The sequence below is a fragment of the Heterocephalus glaber genome, unplaced genomic scaffold (genome assembly GCF_053883595.1).
Source record: "Heterocephalus glaber isolate CG9 unplaced genomic scaffold, H.glaber_assembly_v1.0 deba00001509, whole genome shotgun sequence".
Lineage (NCBI taxonomy): Eukaryota > Metazoa > Chordata > Mammalia > Rodentia > Bathyergidae > Heterocephalus > Heterocephalus glaber.
In genome coordinates this window covers 35,043,747-35,067,711 of record NW_028258325.1, presented here as the reverse complement: position 1 = coordinate 35,067,711, position 23,965 = coordinate 35,043,747, and the positions used below count along the sequence as shown (strand labels likewise).

Here is a 23,965-nt window from a genome sequence, read left to right as displayed (position 1 = left end):
ACTGCTATTCATCTCTAGGGGAAGTACATAAGTGTAGTACTTTTTCTCTATTTATAATGTTGACCTTCAGTTAATGTATCTGTATGATCTTTTATATTGACTCCTGGAGGGCGGGCCTTGTCTAACTGTCTACAAGATACCTAATTAACTTAGCTTTCTACAATAAAAGGACCTTCAGTGAATAGCTCTTTGGTAATGTAGGGGTAAAGAGGGAGGTGATGGGGAGGTGTTCTAGAGTCTCATTACTATTAGTCTCAGTCTTTTGGTGGTCCTATGCCCTGTAACTATAAACTTTATGAGTGCTCCTAGTTTTTCCCCCTTTAAGTGAGAAAGAATGGCTAGATGGAGCTTATGTTGAGTATTTCCCTTTCCCTGGGTAGATTTGACTCTGATAAGACCCAGCAGATTAGACTCTGGTAAAATAATTTCTCCGGAGGGAAGACCCTGTCAAGAACAGAAAGCTGTGGAGTACTTCAAACTGATCACTTTGCTTCTCCATCCGGAGCCAGAAACATGACAGGATTTTTCTCCAATATGCACTGTGAAGACCTGGTAGAGCTCCTGTAAGTAAACTTTGCAAAAATGTGAGCCCTTCCTTATGAATATACCCCACTCACATTTTTAACTCTGAAAATTGTCTGCTCAGAGTCTGCAGAAAATTCATCAATTACATTTTAGTTGTCTTACCTGGGCACTGGTTCTTGTAGAGGTTTCTACTTGTAGGTTTCTGCTCTGGCACATTGTGGTTCTTTAAACCTACCCATTGTTCCTCTAATTTTAGGAGCAATAGCTTCTGACTTTACTTCTCTGATAATCTAAGAAGAATTGCTGATTTTTCATTTGTTTAGCTTTTTACATGTTGTTAGGTCAGTATCTCCTTAAAATCAGAAGCTACAGGCATTGGGGTTTTTTGTTTGTTTGCTTTTTTTGTTTTGTTTTTCGTTTTTACAAGTTTGGATGGGCAAGAAGCATCCTATCACTTTATATTTCTTCTATTTATAAAATATGGTTCTTAAATGAAAGGCACTTTTTTCTTTGCATAAATTCTTTTATTGGTACATTTTAAGTATACAACATGTTTACATTTATCATTGGGAGCTTGTACCTGTACATGATGCATCTTGGTTCTTATTTTTTCCCCATTACCTGTGCACCCTTCCCTATTTACAAAGGCTTTGTTTCCATTTTTTCATTTTCTCATATTGATTCCATTCTCTTCTTTCCTTTCCCCTACCCCTACCACTTCCCCTTCCCTTTTGCCCTTTTTCTTCCTATTGCACACTACCAATTATACCTTTTAGTCCTTATTTACACTTTCAGTTTCTCACATTAAAGAAACTATTCAGTATTTACACATGTGTGTCCTATTTATTTCATTTAAGAGTATGGCCTGAATATGCATCCATTTAGCTATAAAATGTCTCTAGTTTCTCCTTTTTTATGGCTGAGTAGTACTCCATTTTATAAAAAAAACCACATCTATTGTATCCAGTCTCCAGTTGATGGATAATGGGGTTGCTTCCAAGTTTTAGTTATTACAAATTGTGATGCTATGAACATGGGCACACATGTATCACTGTGGTATGATTCTTTTAATTCTTTGGGGAAGATATCCAGCAGGGGAATAGCTGGGTCAAATGGGACTTCCAGTCCTAGTTCTTTGAGATATCTCCATACTGATTTCCACAGTGGTTGCACCAGTCTACACTCCCACCAGCAGTAAAGGAGTGTTCCTCTTTCCCCACAGCCCCACCAGCATTTGTTATTGGTTGATTTCATGATAGCAGCCATTCTTTCTGGAGTGAAGTGGAATCTCAGCATTGTTTTCATTTCCATCTCTTGAATGACCAGTGAGGTTGAACATTTTTTCATATGTGTATTTGCTATTTCTACTTATTTGAGAAATATCTGTTCATTTCAGATGCCCATTTTTGGATTGGGTCTTTACATTTGGGAGGTCTGATCTTTTTAAGTTATTTTTAGATTTGAGATAGTAGGCCTTTGTGTGAGGAACAGCTGGTGAAGATTTTTTTCCCACATTGTGGGTTGTCTCTTCACACTGCTGGTGGTTTCTCTTGCTGTGCAGAAGCTTTTTAATAAGAAGAGATCCCACTTGTTGATTGTTTGTGCTAGTTTACAGGCAACTGAGGTTTTGTTGAAAAAATCTTTTCCTACACCAATGTCTTCAAGAGCTCTACCTAAGCTCTGATCCACCCAGTTCAGCGTTTCTGTTTTAATATTTAGATCTTTAATTCATTTTGATTTTAGTTTAGTGCATGGTGAGAGATATAGGTCTAGTTTTAATCTTTGGCAAGTTGAAACCCAATTTTTCCAGCACCATTTATTAAAGAGGCTTTTGTTCCTCCAGTGAGTGTGTTTGGCTCCTTTATTGAAGATGAGATGGCTGAGTGTGTCTGGTGGTGTTTCTGCATCTTCTAATCTGTTCCACTGGTCCTCAGGTCTGTTTATTTGCCAGTACCATGGTGTCTTTTTTATCACAGTAGTTTTGAAGGACAGTTTGAAGTTGGGGATTGTGATACCCCCTGCCATGTCTCTGTTGCCTAGAATTGCTTTTGCTATTCTAGGTCTCTTCTGGTTCCAAATGAATTTTTGGATTGTTTTCTCCAGGTCTGTGAAGTATGCTGCTGGGATTTCAATTGGGATTGCATTGAATCTATATAGCAGTTTTGGAAGTATGGCCATTTTCACTATGTTGATTCTTCCTGCCCAGGAGCAAGGAATGTCTTTCCATGTTCTGATATCATCTTCAATCTCTCATTTCGGAGTGCTATAGTTTTAAGTTCTGATTTCTCTGAATTGCTAGGTTACAAACAAGAAAGACTTAAAAGATGCCTGTTACTGCAACATTTATACAGGTCAGTCCCAACATTATGTGCCAATTCATTGGCCAAGTTCTCTTGGCTAAACAAGCCTGGGAAGAGAGTTTGTCTCTTAGCAGTTGGTACCTTGCACAGGCATTTATAACAGTGCTTTGAAAACCAAACATTAGCACTTGACTAAGTCTAGGAACATACAAATAGACTGGCTCACCTAGATTAGAAAGCTATTTGACTCCTTTCAGTTCCCACCCCTATTGTGCTGACTACCTACTATCAGGACATAAACATTCAGACCCAGAGGTATAATTGTACTATGACATGTCCTATGGCACCCACCATTGTTAGACTGCAGGTAGTGAAAGAGAAACAGATTTAAGATATACAGAGTCAGAAGCTTTTCCAATTATCAGATAAGTTCAATTTAAGTAGAAGATTCAGTTCTCAGCAATGTGCAGTCAAACCAGGAGTTCCATTCTGTTTACTGTATACCAATGATGCTGTAGATAAAATTATAAACACACCCATACATGTTTTTATTTTTTATGGGAACCTCATGAAATAGAATTTATAAAATTCCTGCATGTGTAGGTTATAGTAGTACAAGAAGCAGTGAATACATATGTGTATGCTGGATCATGTCTTAACATGCTTGATTCATCTTGTCCTGATGAACTCTGGATGTTTCAGATAAAATGGTATGCAAAGGGGACAAAATCTGCAAATCCCTATGTATAACATGAGTAATTTGATTACAGAATTATGTAATTCAACAACATAGTATGCATTTATATTCCTCTTTGGTATGTCTTAAGATTTTGGATCTTTTGCAGATTATTGATTAAATATGACAAAATGAAACATTCTGAAACCAAAAGCAAAATCTGAAAAAAAAGTTTTTTGTAATTGTCCTCTTAAATACTATATACCACACATCAAAAAACAAAACAAATATAATGACATTCATCATTGGAAATTTGCACCTTTACATAATCTCTCTTGGTTATTTTTCACCCTTCCCCTGCCCTCCCTTCAACCCCTCCATCCCTCCTTATTTACAAAGATTTTGTTTCCATTTTTCCATTTTCTCATATTAATTCCATTCCCTTCTTTCCTTTACTCTACCCCTCCCACTTCCCCTTCCCCTTTGCCCCTTTTCTTCCTATTTCACATTATCTATTGTACACCTTATTTACACTTTCAGTTTCTCACACTAGAGAAACTATTCAGTATTTATACATGTATGTCCTATTTATTTCACTTAAGAGTATCACTATTGTATATCTAAGATGTACCATTGATTAGAATGAATAATTGATAATGCAAAATAGGAAGAAAATGTCCAAAGGGGTAGGGATAGTGGGAGGGGCAGGGGAAAGGAAAGAAGGGAAAGAAAAAATGATGTGAAAGGAAAAAAATGGAAACAAAGTCTTTGTAAATAGGGAAGGGTGGAGGGGGTGAAGGGAGGGCAGGAGAATGGGGAAAAAATAAGAACCAAGATCCATCATGTAAAGGTACACGATCCCAATGAGAAATGTAAATGTGTTGTACACCTAAAATGTAGCAATAAAAGATTTTAAGGAATAAAAAAAAAGAAAACTGAAAAAAAAAAAAAACTGAAACAAGAAAAAAAAAACTGTGTGAGGTGATGCATAAATTAATCAGCTTGTTTGTGGTAATAATTTCACAATGTGTATATGTATATACATCAAAACATGTTGTACACAGTAAATATATTCAATTTTTATTTGTCAATGACACCTCAATAATGCTGGACAAATTGCAATTTGTAGTGATTTATTTTCTCATTGTAAATAAATGTTCACTTTCTGATTAAAATGTCTCATTTTTATTTTATTTTATTGGCACATTTTAGGTATACAATATGATGACATTCATCATTGAAAATTTATACCTTTACGCAATCTATCTTGGCTCTTATTTTTCCCCCTTCCCCTCCCCTCCCTTCAGCTCCTCCATCCCTCCCTATTTACAAAGACTTTGTTTTCATTTTTTCCTTCTCTCACATTAATTCCATTCCCTTCTTTTCTTTCCCTACCCCTCCCACTTCCCCTTCCCCTTTGCCCCTTTTCTTCCTGTTTCACATTATCTGTTACACCTTTTAGTCCTTATTTACACTTTCAGTTTCTCACACCAGAGAAACTATTCAGTAAAAATGTCTCATTTTCTATGTGTGATTTTGTATTCCTTCTTAAAACAGGGCTCCCAAAATTGTGTAAGCTTTAGGTTCCACAAAACTGGATTTGCTCCTACTACCTACTTGTTGTGATGACAATTTGTCACACCAAATTTTCTTGCTTGTGTCTATTAATATCTGTGAGTACTTACTATGTGCCATGCACTGTGTCAAACACTGTTACTTGCTTTTCAGGGCTAGTCCTTTATAGGAAACTATCAGAATATTTTCCTGATGCATATGAGAAATGATGCAAAGATCTAGAATTCAGTACATAAGAAATCTTTTTTAGAATTGTGGATTCCTAGAAGTCACTTTCAACTATAAGTAGATTTAAAGTATAACTATAGGCCTTCCTGTCCCCACCTCCCTGTCGCCCTTGTCTCGCGGGTCCCCTCCTCCTCCGCCCCACCGTCCTCACTCTCTCCCCTCCTTCCCTCAGAGGATGTCCGCCTTCCAGATGAACCTGGTCGCGCTCCAGGAGCCGCTGGGCTTCATCAAGGTCTTGGAGTGGATTGCTCCCATTTTCTCTTTTGCCACCTGTGGGGGTTTTAAGGCCAAAACAGAAATTCTAGTGAGTTGTAATGGGACTAAGAATGAAACCGTTACGGCTACTTTTGGTTATCCATTCAGGTTGAATCAGGCATCATTTCAGTCACCTTCAAGTGTTTGTGGTGTAGATTGGAAAAGTCATGTCCTCATAGAGATTACTCCTCCTCTGCACAATTCTATGTTACATTTGCGGTCTTTGTATTCTTATACTGCATCTCTGCCCTCCTGCTTTATGTTGGTTACAAGAACCTGTACCGGGATAGTCGTAAGCTTCCCATGACTGACTTTGTTGTTACTGTTGTTGCCACTTTTTGGTGGTTGGTGAGCACTTCAGCCTGGGCTAAAGCTCTTACAGATATTAAAGTAGCTACAAGTCCCAGAATTTAGGAGCTTCTGCCTTGTAAACAGTCATCAACAGCATGTCATTTTGGCTCTGTGACAAGTATGGGATCCTTAAATGTTTCTGTGATCTTTGGCTTTCTGAATATGATACTGTGGGGAGGAAATGCTTGGTTTGTGTACAAGGAGACCAGCTTACATAGTCCCTCAAATACTTCTGGTTCCCATGGCCAAGGAGGGGCTGCTCCTCCTCCTGGAATATAATTCCGGGAGAAATACACTGAACCAAACCTGTGTCTGTACCATGACTTGTTGCCAACATCTTGAGAAGCATTTTTTTCTAATAAAAGTAATGCCTTTTTCAATAAATTGATGGGTTTAAAAATTTGCTGCTTTTTTACGTAAAAATTGTGCCTTTCATAGACATTTAAGATGTAAATGTATTCTTGCATGTAAATTTGAAAGTTCAGGAGCCTCTTATGAGATGATACACATTTTTAAATGAACAGTAATTTCTTCACTAACCTGTTTTCCTTTCAAAGTGTTTACAACCTTAAGCTTTACCTATATCTTTACTCAGAAAACAATTATTTTGTCATGTCATAATAGGAAAAAAATCTTTATTTGGAATACACACTATCGTAAGTTTGTATAAATCATATACCTAAGACCTGTCTTTAAGAAAGCCTTAATTACATAAAATATATTTGGAAAAGACAGTTCAAATTTTGTCTGAACATTGTTCATGTTACAAAAATGTTTAATTGCAAAGACTGGGTATATGTTTTGTTTCTGTTTTGGGGGGTTTTTTGTTTTGTTTTCTCAAGTGACCTGCTGTGCTTAATAGTTATACTAAAACTGTGTTAGGACCAGGGACTTGGAAATGTCAAACAAATGTGTGGTTAATTTAGTACTTCTGTTGCATGAGGTCAAAGCTTTTATGCTGGTGGCTTAATAGGCTTGCTATGGAAGTAGAAAGAACACAGTTCACCTGGCTGCTTTTATACGGATAGGCATTGCTCTTAGAAATGTATCTGTTGGCTCTCTTGTTGCATATGCCATGTAAGTGCAGGTTGGGGCCTGGTCTTCTAAAAAGGAGTAAAATAATACACCCCTTTTTTTGCAGACCTTATTCAGAGGGTTAAAAATAATTAAGATTGCCTCTTACTTTTGAAACCCTTAGCATCTAGAGTCAGTGAAATTGCTGCTTTGAGGTTAGCCTTGATATTGTGAAAATAAATGTGATTTGGATTTCATGTTTGTTAATATTCTTATTTTACCAATGGATGATTAAGAAATTATGCATCATAAAAGAGCTTAAGTGGGCTGGGGATTTAGCTCAGTGGTTCTGCTGCCTGCCTCGCAAGCGCAAGGTCCCAAGTTCGATCCCCGGTACCAAAAAAACCCCCAAAAAACTATAAAAGAGCTTAAGTGAGCAATATTATGAGTATACTGTCTGCACATGTATTTGAGTATATTCTGCATAGAAAGCTTATCTATATTTTGCTTCCTAATCTTTTTGTTTTACAGGGATCTAGACTATAATTATGTGATTGTTTATGTGAAGCACATCTTGCAATTGTCTTATTTTTGTTGCCTTTATTCATGACAAAAATGTCAATATGAGAATGTATATGTTTTATGCAGCAAAGTTAATAAAGAAACTGAAAGAGTAAAAAAAAAATTAAAATTAAAAACTAAATAAATAAAGTATAACTATATCTAATTTCACTGTACTTTCTCAGAGCTGGGAGGTGTCTAATTTTGTGTATACCAAATGAACCACTTTTAATTTGATTGACATATATAATGACCTGAATTTTTAAAAAATTAGCTAATTGAAAGTTTGGGATTGTGGAAATATTAAACATTACAATTTTAAAAAGAAGTACATGGAATAAATCAGTGTCACTTTCATGCAAAAGAAATTTTAATTAAAATTTGGCTGTATTGGGGCCGAGGATTTAGCTCAGTGGTTCCAGCGCCTGCCTCACAAGCGCAAGGATCCGAGTTCGATCCCTGGTACCAAAAAAAAAATTTGGCTGTATTTATATGACATCCAACAGTGTTTAATAGTGGCAATAGAATTGGACACCTTTTTTTCATAAAGATACAAGGGTTTTTTTACAGAGAGTCAATCCAGCTTTCAAAACATATTTTTCTTTTTTTGTGACTTTGCTGTCCCAGTCCTATGATTTGTCTTGTTTTTTAGTGTAGGTGTGGGCAAAGCAAGTACAGATTTGTCTTGTTTGCTAGTGTATCCTTCATACCCAAACAGTTGTCTAGCACATAGTAAGCACTCAATAAACATTTGTTGGATGAATGAGTGAACCATTTCATAACTTTCTATTTAGGAAATAAGAGTGTTTTCCACCCTCCCGGCCAGAAACCATCAGTTGTTACAAAATACTACCCACCAGATTGTTAGACTCTTTGTTTGTTTTCCTTATCCCTGATGTCAGCTTTATATGCATTATCCCAGCACAGGGTGCCTAGATAACGTATGTGCATTATGATGTTTTTTACTCTCTGTCAATGGATGTTCAATTCAGAAATGATAGCCTTACCGTTTTGTAACCATCCAACCAACTTGTCCTCCGAATTTGTGAATTTCAGCAGGCCTCATAATGCATCATGATAAGTTCTGATTGTGAAATTCCAGCCACACAAACAATGATGGAAGTGATCAATTGGTTTAACAATGCCTAATAGCTCTTTCCCAGTATTCAGTAGTTTCTGGCTAAAGTACTTAGAGTTTGACTACAGTAGGCTATTATTACCCTATCAAGAATCATCTTATATCTACAGTGTTTTTCTTCTGGGCAGAAAAGGCCTTATTAATCTTCAAATCACCCACCCTTCATTTTATTTTCATTTTTACCCACTATGCCTCTTTCTTTGCTTCCTTCTTTCAGACCTGCAGCACTCTTTCTCATCTGGAACATTCATATGGTGACTGTATTTCCAGACTCCAATATGAATTCATATTCTGATTATATTTTTAATTTGTCAGTTTATTTGTAGGACATCTCAAACATTAGAAAAATTAAATTTTATGAGTGAGACATTTAACTATCACTTTTATTGACAAGAGTAAATATACATCAGGAATACACAATTCTCCAAAACAATGACATATGGCTTAATCCAATTTTTGTCTTGTCATTTTCATCTCTCCTCTTAAAGCAGATGGCAGTTTCCTGCTTTTTTATTTATTTGTAGAATTCAACTTGTGAAGTTAGAGTTTGTTCTTTATTTTTTTCAAATACTTCTTGGAAAGTTTAACTTATTTGGATTATCAAGTGATATTTTATATCAGTTTTTTTGGTAATCCCCAAAAGTTGTTAGCAAAAGTGATTTGGTAAACAAGTCATACCAAATGAGTGGTGTGAGATATTAGAATAGTAATTTGTTTTTTCATGAAAACCTTTCTAGAAAATTTTGTTTTCTGCTGCTGCTACTTAGTAAGCAAGTATTTAGTTAATAATGTAGATAAGGATGTCATTTTAAAAGTCTTCACAGTAACAAAAAGTAAAATATCCTAGAAATTATTCTTTAGATCATCCTTCTTAGGGCCTTATAACCAGTTTTTGTTTGCTGTTTTTCCAAATAAAGCAAAACTGTTAAGGTCTTTTCAACATATGCCTTCAAAGGGAATTTCCATTCCCTTATTAGTTTCACTAAATCCACATCACATTGAATATTTATCATTATTAGCAATTTTCCCCTGGTATTATTTTATTTTTAGAATGAAACCATTAACATTTTATCTTTTTCTTCAATGCTGATTAAAATGCAGAGATTCATATGGAGAAATATTCTGCCCTTTCATTTTAGAAAAAGTGTCATGGAAAATTGCAATGGCATTGTTTTGATTTAGTGTCTTTGGAAAATGTCTTGACAATGGAACTTTTTCAGCTGATAGAAACTAAGCATGTGATAGTTGAAACATTATTAGTATTCCTCTAGAAAGAACAGGCATCTATATCAGATATCTTATGTTTGAATAGGACCAAATTTGTCTTTGATAAAATCACACAATATTTCACTGTCTTCACTCATATTACAGAAATGTAGCAAATTTTGAATAATTTTACAATAACAATTTCTACATCAACTGAATAAATCTGATGAATTATTAGTACAATTGTTGCAAATGTGTGCCATGTAACTGATCCCTACTAAGATTCTGCTATTGTCATTATGGAAAGAATCTCAAAGCTAGCATTAAAAATTTTGGGTGACAAGCTGACAAATGACCAACAAGTCTAGGAGGCTTAGACTAGAGGAAAGATGGTCTTTTTTTTCTTTTTTTTTAACCAGCATCAAACTCAGGACCTTGCACTTGTGAGGCAGGCGGCGGCATCACTGAGCTAAATCCCCGGCCCAAGATGGTCTTTTAATGAGTCACTTTAGTCACCTGGAAGAATGCCACCTTCAAGAATTTTCAGACTAGTTTCATGGTTTTCATTAAAATATCATATTATTTGTTCACCATGAATTATATCACCATAGCCAGGAAGGATTATATTACTATTGTTATTATTATCATATGATGGAGAAGTAACACAGGCTTGTTGTAGAGAAAAAATTCTGGAATGAAATCACTAAAGTCAAAATCCCAGTTCATCTACTTACTAGGCAGGAGATACTGATCAAGTTACTTTACTCTGCTCAGTCTCTCAGCTTCTTTATCAAGGATAATGTACACTGCCTTCAAATTTTTCTTCATATTTTTCTTTTCCCTTCTTTCCTTTCCCCTTCCCCATGGAAACAAAGTCTTTGCAAATGGGGAAAGGTGGAGGGGGTGAAGAGAGGGCAGGAGAAGGGGGAAAAAATAAGAACCAAGATACATCATGTAAAGGTACAAGATCCCAATGATGAATGTAACAGTGTTGTATACCTAAAATGTACCAATAAACTAAATGGAAAAAAAAATGTGCATACTGCTTACAATAGTGCCTGCCCCATACTAAGCATGATTCCAACATTTGTTAAGTACATTTGAAGCTAGACAAGAACATTAAGATTCTCAGGTCTAATGTTATGCAGAATACTATTATGGTCTGCTTAAGCATCTAAGAAAAGGATGTTTCTCACCATTAATCTTTTTATTTGTGCTGATGGAAATTTGGATTTAAACGATATGAACATTAGCCTGGATGTACAAACCAAATATCTGAAATTACAATTGTGACTTGTGACATGGAAAGCAATTATTCTTTCCTTTGCCTAAATTCCACTTCAGCTGAGTTATATTTTGGGTGAAACTAAAGGCCACACTGATCTTTGATTGACTATGTGAAGTTGTAGTAGCCCCATAGAGGATTAATTTGAAGGCTTGAGGAAAGTAAGCATTTGAACAGATATTCAAAGAAGCTAGTTTGCTTCAGTAAGCACAGAGAAGGCAACTTTAGGAAGCAACTGGGGGATGTTGGTCCAGGGAACATTTGGTGAGCACAGCTTCTCTGATGGCTCCTTGTTCTCAAAGGGATATGCCCATAGTAACATTGGTCTTCTATCTGTTCAGAGTTGGATCCTGCCATGTTAAAGAAAGCAACTTATGACAGAAGGCTCTTAGTCTCCTCTTCCCCAAACAGGTCACACTTAAACTCCAGCACTGCTCCCACACATTGCATAGCCATGTCACAAGATCTCACACATGGTCTGGGAACCAATTCCTACCAGGCCACTAGTGCCACTGCCCTCTGTTCATCACAGCTTATATTCAGGATGGCAAACTACAGCCCAGAGGCCAAGTGTATTCCAGTGCTTGTTTTTGCTTTTATTTCCCTTAACCTACAATTTAAGAATGGTTTTTATTTCTTAAAAAAGAATGGGTTTTGTATTTTAAAATATTTTTTAAAATAAAAAATAATATTTTTTAGCAAGTGAAAAATTATCTGATAGTCACATGTCAGTATCCACATGTTCATTTGAATACAGATGTGATAGACAGAATGCTAAAATGGCCTCAAAATTCCCACATCCTGGTGCACATAAGCTCTCTTCTCAAGTGTGGGCACAACTGAGAAAATGATAGGGGATCACTCCCATGATTACCTTGCTTTCCATAGCAAAGGTGAAGGGATTTTGCAAATGGAATCAAGGTCCTTAATCAGTTGACTTTGAAGTAACCAAAGGAAGATGATTCTGGATGGGCCTGGCCTAATCAGTAAACTCCTCAAGATTATTTAGGCCTTCTCTGAACCCCCTACTGAGATGTGCTCTCTTGCTAATATTGACGAAGCAGTCTGTCATAACTTGTACAGCTACAAAGGAATGATTTCTTCCAACAAGCCCTTGAGTTTGTAAAAGAACTGCTAGCCTCAGATGAGAGTACAGCTCTTATTGACACCTTGAGGGTAGCCTTATGAGACCCTGAACAGAAAACCCAGCTAAACTAATTCCTAGCCCATAGAACTGTAAGACAATAAAAGAGTGTTGTCTTAAGCCACTAAGTTTGTGATAATTTATATAGAACAATAAAGAAACACAACAGCCAGGCTTATTTGTTTAAGTTTGTCTATTGCTAATTTTGGGCGACCACAGTGGAGTTGAGTAGCCATGATAGAGACTTTGTTGCCTGTCAAATATAAAATATTTACAGAAAAAGTTCACAAACATCTAGGTTATGTAATAGTGACCTAGCATCACGCACATACTGCAACTATATAATAAGAATTAGGCTGTGGCTGCTGGGTGATAGCTTAAGAAGTAACAGACTTCTTGTTACAAATAAAGACTATCTTACCAATTCACTTACAAAAACATACACGGGGATTGTGATGGTTTGTCAAGGAGATAGATTCTTTAGTCACACCGAAAGGCTCCCCCTTTCTTTTCTAGCCTCTACTCATTTCAAAAAAATGAAAATTTTATAATTAAGTAATTTTGAACATCAAACAACTTTAAACTACAACAAAATAACCATGCCTGAAAATGTCAGAAAAGTTCAATATTGCTGTCACCTTATATTACAGTCATCTTTGCCTGGCAGCCACAATTCCACAGGCTTTTCCATAAATGCTGTTGGGTGAATCTATCAGGAGGTTCATGGCATGCACACAGTCCTACTCAGCCACAGAGAAGTACAGTCATGGGCACGTGGATACAATGTCCCGAGTCACCACACTGTCCCTTCACCCTGTGATCTCCCTTCCACGTCATGGTTCAATGGATGCATTTCTTCAGAAAACATTATCAAATGTCTATTCTCTGCCACCTGGGATTAAACAGTAGCAGGACAGATGTGGTCACTGCTGCATACTTAACAATCCAGTAGAAAGATGGATTTAATAAGAAATTAGGAGAGTGGCAGAAGTAATAGGAATATACATCTAGGTGCCTAAGTTAATGGGTGCCCTGGAAGTCTCCTCAAAGACAATGCAGACTGCCTAAACTGTGACCTGCAAATATAATCAGGCCCGTTTAAACCTAATGGAAACTTTGGCAGCCTGGTTGTGCATTAGAACCATTGAGGAGAGCTTGTTTAAAATCTTGATGCCCAGGACCACCACTTTAGAGCACCAAGGAGGTGAGCCACTTGGGTACCAGCACACACATACACCCCCGGCTGTACCAAGCCATTACCTGGATCCACACTGAAGAGTTACAGAGGTCATAAAGGACATTGTTCTGAGCTTGAGAAGATAGAGTAGAAGTGAACAACAGAAAGAGGGCCTCTCTGAGGCCCATAGATGAAAACTAAAGCCCAGCGGAAAAGTGAAGAATATCTCTGCAACAAAGGCACACCAGACCACTTGAGTTGGGGGAGCAGTGTTGTGGGCCAGAGCAGCATGGCTACAAGCAGATCCCAGCCAGGGATCCACCCTGAACCCAGAGGCTGGGGCACACTGGCCCAAGCCAAGGGCCCACCTGGAAAAGAACTGCACAGGCACACAAACAACAGCCAGAGGTTCTCCCAAATACCATCAGTAAAGTGCACAAGACCCTAGCCAGAAGCTTCCTCACACAACAGGAACTGGGGTGCACAGACCCCAGCCAAAGGACCTCCCAGACAACAGTTACATAGGGGTCCTAGCCAGTGGCACACCTAGATACCATCCCAAGTGTGCACAGGCCCCAGCCAGAAGCCCACACAGACAACAAGTCAGCTCAGGGATCCAAGCCACCTTTCTGAACCCAGGAATTAATGTACTGGTGAGCAGCAGAGAAAAGGCCTCTTGTGGCTTGCTGAGAATTGAAGACTGCTGGGTGAGCAAAAAGTTGCCTCAACAAAGGCACAGCATCTGTTCAAATGAGAAGACACGTAAACAAGTCTCAAAACCAGACTTCTAGATCACCTAAGGCAACCCCAAAGGGAAACAAGATGCAACAATCTGATACTCAACCACCTGGACTCCCTGAACTGACAACAAAAGAGGATCTAGAAAAAATGAAATCAGAAATAATTATTCAGATAACAACACAGATTTTGACCATAGTGCAAGACATGATTAATAAAGCTAGAGAAGACAAAGATAAAAAAAATAGAAGAGCTAAGGGACATGATGGAATCCCAACATAGAAAACAAATGGAATCCATAAAACAGATGCAAACAGTTTTCCAGGGGATTAAAAACTCCATTGAAAGTTTACACAGCAAAATGAGCCAATGTGAAGACAGAATTTCAGATATAGAAGATAAGATTGCAATTAGTGACCAGGAAAAGAAAAATTTCTTTAAAATAGCAAGGGACCATGAGATATCAATCCAGCAGCTGCTAGATGATGCAAAGAAGAATAACATAAGACTGATTGGAGTCAATGAAGAAAGAGGAGAGAGTGCAGATGACATAAAAAAACTGTTCACAGAAGTGATGGCAGAAAACTTGCCAAGCTGGGAAAGGATTTAATATACAGATAAGGGAGGTATATAGGACTCCAACTAGCCATGATCAAAAACATCTACACATAGGCATATAATAGTTAAGATTTCAGAAACCCAACAGAAGAACAAAATTCTACAAGCAGTGAGAGAAAAGAAACAAATCACATGCAAAGGAAAGCCCATCAGAATCACAGCAGACTTCTCAATGCAAACTCACAGGCAAGAAGAGCTTGGAGTGACATATTTCAAGCCCTAAAGGAAAATAGCCTCCAACCCAGATTGATGTACCCTGCAAAACTATCTTTCAACGTTGATGGAGAAATAAGATACTTTCATGACAAAGAGCACCTCAGGAACTTCATGAATACCAAACCAGCACTCCAAAAAATTTTAGACAATATCCTAGGAAAAGACAAGGATCACAACCCCAGGAAGCCCAGCAGAATATATCCATGAGGCATGACAAGAAATTAAACACAAAGGGGGAGAATCCAACAAAAAGAAAAAGTCGTGACAAGGTTGTCAATACACATTAGTTATAACCACCAATGTTAATGGTCTCAATTCACCAATCAAAAGGAATAGACTGGCAGAATGGGTCAAGAAGCAAGATCCAACAATATGCTGCATACAAGAAACACACTTAATTGGAAAAGAAACTCATACACTGAAAGTTAAAGGGTGGAAAACAATAATCCTTGCGACAGGATGCTAAAAAAAATCCAGGAGTAGCTATCGTCTTTGGAGATCAGTCGATTTTAAACCAAAATCTGAAATACTTCTGGTCCCAAGTATTTCAGATAAGGGATAGTCAACCTGTATGTACCAATCTATTGTAAACTTGTGCTTTCATTTCTCTTAAGTAAAAACTTAAGAACAGAACTATTGGTTCTTAACAGTAATAGAAGAAATTTCTATATTATTTTCCAAACTGGTTTTATCATTGTACATTCACATTAGCAGTATTAGAAAGTTCTAACTGGTTCACACCTAAGCTGACATTTGTTCTTTTAACACTTTTAACTTCATCTCCCTAATAAGTGTATAATACAGTCTTGTTATTATACTGGTTAGTATTTTGCTGATTCTAGTGTTGCACACCTTTCCTTGTGCTGTACTGGCTGTTTATCATCTTCTTGTGTCTACTTTTTAATTGGGTTGTCTATTAATAATCTGTAAGCACTATTTATATATTCTGGTCATAGGTTATATGTATTATAAATATGTTATGGTTAAGGACTTCTTTTCATTTTCTTAACAATGTCTTTTAAAGTTCTAAATTTTGATGGAATCTCATTTATCAATTTTTTTCTTTTATACATCATGATTTTTGTATCCTAGGAAATTCTTACCTACCCTAAATTCATGAATATTTTCCCTTATAATTTCGTTTTAAAGATCTATAGCTTTAGTCTTTCATATTTAGGTTCATAGATCCTTTCAAGTTATTTTTACATATGGAAATAAGGGGTTGAGGTTAATTTTTTACATACGGATACCAGGTGTTCTAGTACCATTTGCTGAAAACATTATCTTTTCCTCTGTTCCTGAGTTGAGTTTATGTTCTATAAAATGTTTTTTATGTTCTATAAAATGTTAATGTTAAATAATCTTTCAAAACTCAGTGGACCATATATGTGTGGTTCTATTTCTAGATTCTCTGTTTTATTCCATTGATCTATATGTCTTTCCTTACACCAACATTGCCTTGATTACTGTACCTTTAGAGGAAGTCTTAAAATTAGGTACTAAACGTCTTCCAACACTGTTTTTGTTTTTGTTTTTGTTTTTAACTTTTCTAGGTCCTTTGTACTCCTACATAACTTTTAAATTTCAATATCTAATTCTTCATTTATAGCAAGTATACATAGTCCTGAATTTTTATATATACCTTGTGTTTTCTAATCCTGCTACATTCAAATACAAGTTCTAGGGGCTCCTAGAGATTTCTTAGTATTTTCTCTGTAGATGATCATTTCATCTACGTATACAGATTTTGCTTCTACCTTGCCAATCCTATGCTATTTGTTTCTTTTTATTGCCAGGGTATTTTGGTTTGGGCCTATGTTTCCAAGTTTAATGTACAGATGAAGAGTAGGCATATCTGCCCATGTTCCCCACCTTAGGGAGAAAGCATTGTATCTTTTCCATTCATATAAGGCATTTTTGCTGGAAGTATGAAGTACATGTCATACCTGTTGAGAAGTTTCTGTTCTACTTCTAGTCTCCTGATAACTTTTACCATGAACAGCTGTAGAACTTAGTCCAATACTTTTTCTACAACTACTGATAGGATCATATGACTTTTTCCTTTCTTCTGTTAAAATGATGACTTTTGGGGGTGGATCTTCCAATGCTGAACCAACACTGCAACCCCTATAACAAAACCACTTTCTACATACTGCCAGATCTGACTTCTAAGAGTTTGTTATGTGAAACAAATTTTTATTTATGTTCATACTTTTCTTTTCTATTATCTTTATCCAGTTTTAGGATTAGCACAATGTTGTGTTCCTAAAATGAGGGGAGAAGTGTTCCTTCTTTTTTTCTGCTTTAAATGTTTGATATAATTCATCAGTTAAAATGTATATGAGCCTGTTGTTGTCATATAGGTAGGTTTTCAAGCTAGGAATATACTTTCTTTAATAGATGCTATTCAAATTTTATATTTCCTCCAGAGTCAGTTTCATTAATTTGTCTTCTAAGGTACTTCTTAGAAGTTAACAAATTTATTTCAAAACAGATTTTTGTAATATGCTTTCTGTATCCTTTTAACTTCTGTAAAATCTGTGGTAATGTCCTCTAAATCTTGATATTGTAATTTTAAAAATGTATATTTGATATTGTGTAATAGTAAAAAAAGTTCTAAAGGAGTAGGGGAAGTGGGAGGAGTAGGGGAAAGGAAAGAAGGAAAAAGAAAAAATATGAGAAAAGAAAAAAATGGGAACAAAGTCTTTGCAAATAGGGAAGGGTGGAGGGGACACAGGGATGGCAGGGGAATGGAGGAAAAATAAGAACCAAGATACATCATGTAAAGGTACAAGATCCCAATGATGAATGTAATTGTATTGCATACCTAAAATGTACCAATAGACCCAAAAGGAAGCTCCCGTCCTCCATCCCAGGCTTCTAGGGCAGAGAAGCTGAGCCAGTCCCAGCACCCAGAAGGAAGCTCCCCCGCTGCCATCCCAAGCTCCTAGGGCAGAGAAGCTCAGCAGGTCCCAGAACCCAGAAGGAAGCTCCCCTACTGCCATCCCAAGCTCCTAGGGCACAGAAGGTGAACCACGTAGGTGCCAGAAGCACCCCCCCCACCATGGAAATGAGAAGACACATAAACAAGCCTCAAAAACAGACTTCCGGATCACCTACAGCAACCCCAAAGGGAAACAAGATGCAACAATCTGATACTCAACCACCTGGACTCTCTGAACTAGCAACAAAAGAGGATCTGGGAAAAATGAAATCAGAAATAATTACTCAGATAACAGCAAAGATTTTGCTCATGGTGCAAGACATGATTAATAAATCTAGAGAGGACACAGATAAAAAAAAATAGAGGATCTGAGGAACATGATGGAATCCCAACATAGGAAAGAAATGGAATCCATAAAACAGATACAAACAGATTTCCAAGAGATGAAAACCTCCATCGAAAGTCTGTGCAGCAGAATGAACCAATGTGAGGAGAGAATTTCACATATAGAAGGTAAGATTGTAATTAGTGACCAGGAAAAGAAATTTGCTTTAAAATTGTAAGGGAACATGAGAAATCAATCCAGCAGCTGCTAGATGATGCAAAGAAGAATAACATAAGACTGATTGGAGTCAATGAAGAAAGAGGAGAGAGTGCAGATGACATAAAAAAAACTGTTCACAGAAGTGATGGCAGAAAACTTCCCAAGGAGGGGAAAAGAACTTGACATACAGATAAGTGAGGTATATGGGACTCCAGCTAGCCTTAATCAAAAAAAATCTACACATAGGCATATAATAGTTAGGATTCCAGAAATCCAACAGAAGAACAAAATTCTACAAGCAGTGAGAGAAAAGAAACAAATCACATACAAAGGAAAGCCCATCAGAATCACAGCAGACTTCTCAATGCAAACCCTCAAGGCAAGAAGAGCTTGGAGTGATGTATTTCAAGCACTAAAGGAAAACAGCCTCCAACCCAGATTGATGTACCCTCCAAAACTATCTTTCAAAATTGATGGAGAAATAACATACTTTCATGATAAAGAGCACCTCAGAAACTTCATGAATACCAAACCGGCACTCCAAAAAATTTTAGACAATACCCTAGGAAAAGACAATGAGGATCACAACCCCAGGAAACCCAGCAGAATGAATCCATTGGGCGTGACAAACGCAAAGAGGGAGAATCCAACAAAAAGAAAAAGTCATGACAAGGCTTTTAAAACTTTTAACTTCATCTCCCTAATGAGTGTATAATTCAATCTTATTATGGTACTGATTAGTATTTTTCTGATTCTAGAGTTGCACACCATTCCTTGTGCTATACTATTAATCATCTTCTTATGTCTACATTTTAATTGGGTTGTCTATTAATGAGCTCTAAGAATTCTTTATATATTCTTCTCATAGCTTATATGCATTGTAAATATGGTCTGTTTAAGGACTACTTTTCATTTTAATGATGTCATTTAAAGTTCTAAATTTTGATGGAATCTCATTTATCAATTTTTTTCTTTTATACATCATGCTTTTTGTCTCCTAGGTAGTTCTTGCCTACCCTGAATTCATAAATATTTTCCCTTATAATTTCTTCTTAAAGTTTTATACTTTTAGGCTTTCTTATTTAGGTTCATAGATCCCTTCAAGTTATTTTCATGTATGGAAAAAAAGGGCTGAGGTTAATTTTTTATATATGGATACCAGGTGTTCTAGTGCCATTTGCTGAAGACACTATCTCTTCCTCAGCTCTTGAATGGAGTTTATCTTCAATAAAATGCTAATGTTAAATAATCTTTCAAAACTCAGTGGACCATATATGTGTTGTTCTATTTCTACATTCTCTGTTTTATTCCAATGATCTATATGTCTTTCCTTACACCAACACTACCTTGATTACTGTAGCTTTAGAAGAAGTCTTAAAATTAGGTACTAAATGTCTTCCAATATTATTTTTGTTTTTGCTTTTGTTTTTAACTTTTCTATGTCCTTTGTACTCCTACATAACTTTTATATTTCAATATCCAGTTCTTCATTTATAGCAAGTATACACAGACCTGAATTTTTATATATACCTTGTGTTTTCTAATCCTGCTAAATTCAAGTACAAGTTCTAGGGGCTCCTAGAGATTTCTTAGTATTTTCTCTGTAGATAATCATTTCATCTACATGTAAAGATTTTGCTTCTGCTGTGCCAATCCTATCCTAGTTGTGTCATTTTATTGCCAGACTATTTTGGTGGGACCTAGGTTTCAAAGTTTAATGGACAGATAAAGAGTAAGCATATCTGCCCTTGTTCCCCACCTTAAGGAGAAAGCATTGTATCTTCTCCATTCATATAAGGCATTCTCGCTGGAGTATGGAGTACATGTCTTCAGTCTGTTGAGAAGGTTCTGTTCTACTTCTAGTCTCTTGATAGCTTTTACCATGAACAGCTGTAGAATTTAGTCCAGTACTTTTTCTCCAACTACTGACAGGACCATATGGCTATTTCCTTTCCTCTGTTAAAATGATGACTTTTAGGGGTGAATCTTCCAATGCTGAACCAACACTGCAATTCCTATAAAAAAAAAAACCACTTTCTACAACCTGCCAGATCTGACTTCTAAGAGTTTGTTTTGTGAAACAAATTTCTATCTATGTTCATACTTTTTTCTTCTATTATCTTTATCCAATTTTAGGATTAGCCCAATGTTGAGTTCCTAAAATGAGGGGAGAAGTGTTCCTTCATTTTTCTGCTTTAATTGTTTGATATAATTTATCAGTTAAAATGTTTATGAGCCTGCTGTTGTCATATAGGTAGGTTTTCAAGCTAGGAATATACTTTCTTTAATAGATGCTATTCAAATTTTATATTTCCTCCAGAGTTAGTTTCATTAATTTGTCTTCCAAGGTACTTCTTAGAAGTTGTCAAATTTATTTCAAAAAAGATTTTTGTAATATGCTTTCTATATCTTTTTAAATTCTGTAAAATCTGTGGTAATGTCTCCTAGATCTTAATATTATAATTTTAAAAATGTATAACTGATATTGTGTAACAGGAAGAAAAAGTCTAAAAGAGCAGGGGAATTGGGAGGGGTAGGGGAAGGGAAAAAAGGGAATGGAAAAAATATGAGAAGAGGAAAAAAAATGGGAACAAAGTCTTTGCAAATAGGGAAGGGTGGAGGGGGTGAAGGGAGGGCAAGGGAAGGGGAAAAACAATAAGAACCAAGAGACTCATGTAATGGTACAAGATCCCAATGATGAATGTAACTGCATTTTATACCTAAAAAGTACCAATAAAGTTAATGGGAGGGGGGGAAGAAACTAAAAAAAGAACACAATTCTACAATGGGTACAGGACTTGAATACACATTATTCCAAAGATAGACAAATAGCCAATAAACACATGAAAAAATGTTCAAAAAAATGTACCAATAAACTTAATGGAAGTAAAAAATCTTGATGCCCAGGATCTATAGCAGATCAATAAAGGAGAATCTCAGGGCTGCTTTACATATAAAATCCCTACATGATTTTAACAAGCATCCAAAGTGACCACCAGTTTATACTCATCTTTTCCTCTTCCATTCCTCTCACGACAAAGGAGTGTTCTCCCCACCAACGTAAAGCAGATCCTTCCAAATTATTCTCAATAATCCATCTCTTCCCGCCTTCTCAGGAAATCTATTGATAATGTTCTCCTATTTCTTCAACTTTTCCTTTCTATTATCATTTACTCATGCTCAACTTTCACCTATATTTAACAAAAAATCCCCATGGTCCCATCCCTCAAGATACCTCCTTATCACCTCACCTCTTTTTTTGTGGTCAAACTTCCTCAAAGAAAGGCCTATCCTGTTTGTTTATTCTCACTTCCTCATCAACTGACCATGACCTGATGTCATTCTACACAATCTCTCAGCAGCATTTGCTAGAAATGTGCAGCTCATTCCCCTTCTTGAAACAATATTACCCCGTGGATTTTCCCAAGATCCTAGCTTGGCTCTCTTTTTCTTATCCTATTTTCCTCTATTCTTTCCATAGATAATCTTTTCTCTCCCATGACAGCAAGTACAGTCCATGTGCTGCTGAATTTTCTAGACAATTCTCTAGACAAGTCTAATTTTCTCCTAGTCTCTGAGAAGCCTAGGAATTTAGATCGCAAGCCTAGCTCCAGAATTTTATAGTTAGTATCTCTAAGAGACTAGGAATCTGAATTTTTAACCATCTCCCTCAAATGAGTTTTTGCAAAGTCCAATATGAGAGGCACTATTCCAGACCTAATTCAATTGCCTATGAGGTATTTCTATTTGGGTACTTCACAGGAGCTACAAACACATCATTTGTGTATGAACATTCGTGGAGCTCACTAACATCTAACTCTTCTCCTTCCTGATCACACAGAGGACTACCCCTCCACTCCTCTTCCGTTCAGCAGAGTCACATGATAAACTTTGCACAATGGATGTGAACAGGAGTGATGTATGCCACTTCCAGGTGGAGGAAATGAATGCCAGATCTCTCTTCCCCTTCTCTGGCAATCAGAATGTCCTCATGACAGAACCACAAACTGAAAGCTACTGGATTTCTTTCACTGCTTAGAAGACTGCTGCCAAGTGCATAACGGATATTGTAGAAGCAAGAACTAAACTTTTTCTGGGTTAAATCCCTGAGATTTCATGATTAACTTGTAGTGGCATAATTTAGCTCACCCAAAATGGAATTCATCATCTCTCTTTCTAGTGTTCTGCCTTTACTCAGTTGATGAGGCCAGTAACTTCATATTCGCAGTGGGTGGATATTCTCCATTATTTTTTGTGTTTGTTTAGATGGAAGTATTTATACCTTTTGCACTGCAGAAAGAAATAATCTTGGAGAACTCTTCAATTTCTTCCCATTACCACCATTATTCTCTTTACCTTATTAGTGAGATTACCTTATTAGCGAGAGTCACTGAACTTCAAAGTAAGTGGTCACTTATCTTACAGATCTTGACATTGTACTTTAATCCTCTTCTAGTTCCTTGTGTCTGAGTGCAATTGACATAAAACAGAGCGTGAAGGAAATAAGAGACTAATAGCATCCCTATACTCTGTACAGAGAGACAAAGACCACAGCTGGTTTGTTTCACACTGCCTTTCCAGCATATAGCATATGGAAGACAAAAGTATGTGCCGACTCACTGGCCAACTTCATTTCATTACTATTAACTGAGATACTGGAATTTACATGACATCTCAACTGTTACAGTTGGAAGAGTAAAGAATATTCCAAGGGGAGATAATCATATAAAATCTCCACCATATAGCACATGCTTTCTTTGCCACCAATACTTTTGACATCCATTTCATACTTGATTTTTTGAGGAACAAGAGAAGTTGAATATGGCTCATAATATTCCTTCCTGTTTCCCATATCTTTTTGTTTTATATTTTGGGGGTGGCTGAGGACATGATCTTCTGTGTCATTGTCAGTCTATTGTATTTCCATGTTTCTGAAGTATTTGGAATCTTATTACATGGTGCATTATTCTATTTTAGGATCTTTCTGTTGTTACCTTTTAAGAATTTAAATTAGACTCTACCAACATGGCATTTTCCCCCTTATTAAATTCCTTTCATTCTTTTTTGTGTAAGGTCTTGTAGTATAATAGTTACATGTTTAGTCATTTTAGTTATTTATGCAAATTATTTTATGAGAGCCTGCAAGGTGCCAGGCATTGGGCTAGGTGTAAAGAATAAAACGGTGAACAAAAGCAAATATAGTCCCTGTGCTGAAGGAATTTATAGTCTACCAGGGACAGGAGACAGGATATTAATTGATCTCACTAATGAAAACAAAATTATAAACACAGATAAGAGCATTGAAGAAGAATATGATTCTGTGACATCATTTTAACAGTCATTTGACAAAGGCTGGAATCCTCTAGGGAACACTCGTGAAAGCAGGTAGGAAGGCAGGAGACAGTATCAATGGGGAACATTCAGTGCTCAGGAAGGGAAATGAAACTGAGCAAAAGTTAGTGACTGAACT

At 36.6% G+C, this 23,965-nt stretch overlaps 1 pseudogene; it reads left to right on the top strand.

Moving 5' to 3' along the window:
- Window positions 1–5,396: 5,396 nt before the first annotated feature.
- LOC101697110 (synaptophysin-like protein 1 pseudogene) lies at window positions 5,397–6,357 on the top strand (annotated as a pseudogene).
- Window positions 6,358–23,965: the final 17,608 nt, after the last annotated feature.